This window comes from Orbicella faveolata, unplaced genomic scaffold (assembly GCF_042242905.1).
Source record: "Orbicella faveolata isolate gen_17 unplaced genomic scaffold, um_ofav_v1 contig_13, whole genome shotgun sequence".
In the NCBI taxonomy this organism is placed as follows: domain Eukaryota; kingdom Metazoa; phylum Cnidaria; class Anthozoa; order Scleractinia; family Merulinidae; genus Orbicella; species Orbicella faveolata.
Window position 1 is genome coordinate 13,896,663 of NW_028301540.1, and position 2,128 is coordinate 13,898,790.

At 38.6% G+C, this 2,128-nt stretch overlaps 1 pseudogene; it reads left to right on the top strand.

Annotated features, from left to right (window-relative positions):
- The first annotated feature begins 373 nt into the window (after positions 1–373).
- LOC149115120 (adenosine receptor A1-like) lies at positions 374–1,793 on the top strand (annotated as a pseudogene).
- Positions 1,794–2,128: the final 335 nt, after the last annotated feature.

Genomic DNA, 2,128 nt, shown 5'->3' on the forward strand with positions numbered 1-2,128 from the left:
TTAGTAGGACAAGAATCTATGCAAGATTGCAAAATTTGGAAATTATTTTATCCTTACTTCGAAGAACCTTTATAAAACGGTCTTTTAATACAGTAAGTGATATTAAAAAATCACTGGCTACAACGAAAGAACTAAAATTGTAATAATCACATTATGTGTACCTAGAAACAAATTAAACCTGTCAGATCCAAAGATATCGGGCACTTGATGCAACCCTAATATATTAATTTTACTACTTTGAGTAAATGTTGGTCACATTGATCTTTTCGTAGTCATGAAATTTTAACTGAGCAAAAATCTGGAATCAACCCTTCTTTCAAATTATTTCAAGGGAGGACAAAAATATTCAGCTACTGTCATCATCACCGTCGAATCAAAACATGGTCAAAACATTTTGTTTGCAGCGAATGTACTGATATAAATATCTTTCAAGATTGTGTATTTTAAGATAAAACATCTGCTATTGCCTATATCACACTTATTGGACGTGCGATAACGTGTTTGCCTTCAGCTGTTGTTCGTAAAAAATCGATCTGACTATGGTACGGTTCGTAAACCTCGTTAATGAACATAAGAAGTTCTTTCTGAAACTGTTCTTGAAAAAATGAAAAAAGCGACAGGAAGAAACATATCCTAAAGTAAAACCAAATCATGTCAAAGACAACCGCCATTGTGTTCATCGTTGTATTTGCACTCGAGGCGGTCGTCGTCATCATTGGCAACGTATTTACCATGTTTGTTTTCTGGACTCATAGAATACGTGTAAAACGAGCTTGCTTTCTTCTGATTAACCTCGCCGTCGCTGATTTTTTGGTGGTAATAGCAGAAGCTATAGTCTTAGCGACAGAAAAAATACCCAACGCTGGAGGAGAAGAAAAACCAGTGCAACGTCCTTGGGCAGCATTTCAAGTCTTTACTTCTCGCTCTTATTTCGCTGGAACGTGTTTTCGCCGTGTTGAGGCCACTGCGTCATCGCGTAACAAGCCCTCGCGTTTACACTTACAGCATAGTTATCGTGTGGGGGCCAGGATTGTGTACGGCAGGGCTATGGGTGTTAACCATGTATCACCCAGACATAAATACCTTGTATGCGACTGTCACAACACAATTTTTGCTTTGGTTTTCCTATTGGTTATCTGTGCAAGTTACCTAACGGTCCGTTCCCGATTGCACCGTACAGCACCTGCACTTAAAGATCACACCCAAAATGCAAATGAACGGAATTTACAATTGTCTAAGACTTTCCTCATGGTAGTAGCTGTTTCATTTCTGTTATGGTTTCCAGCCTAAGTAGTCCACACCGTTAGAGAGTTCTGCCCTCGGTGTTTTTCTCCCAACGTGTTGAGTGATGGAAATATTCTGCATTTGGCAAATTCCGCAGTGAATCCAGCCGTTTATAGCTTTAGGATGCATATATTTAAAAAAGCTTTAAAAAGGTGCCTTAGAAAACGACGCCAAAATATTGAAATAAGAACTGTCTTTAACAATGTACGCGATCAAGTCCAAGTTCTTTGACTTATTAGAGACTAAGGCCCGGCCCTCACTGCGCTGGAGATATTTGCAAACGCAGCTTTATATCTGCGGTTAGGCCTACCGTCCATACTAATCGGTCTAAAACACGGAGCTTTTCCAAACGGACGTCATCGCGATAGCCATGTGATTTCACAGCCCGTGTTTTCCTCAAGCGCAAATGAAAACTTACCGACGATTGTTGCGTTTTCAAATTTCTCCTTTGTAGTGTGGACGGAAAACATGTGATTATTTCAATCCATTACGAACATTAGAACGCACGTTTTTTGGACCTCTATTTCCGGGAATTTTACGGCCACCAATAATTTTTCTTGTTCCAAGTCTTGGTTGAAAATTTGAGTAACTGACGTCATTTTCTCAAAAATACCACACGGGTTGGAATTCATAATAACAATTAGTACTGCAATTCGCATGAAGGATAACAAAAACTTAGGCTGTTATATTTCGTGCAATTTTCTTGGAACAGGGAAAATTAATGGGGGCCGTAAATTCTTGGAAATAAAGGTCCAAAAAAACTTGAGTTTTAAAGTTCGTAAAAGATTGAAATTTGGCAAGATATCTAGGAAAGACCTATTGTGTACGAAAATGTAAACAAATG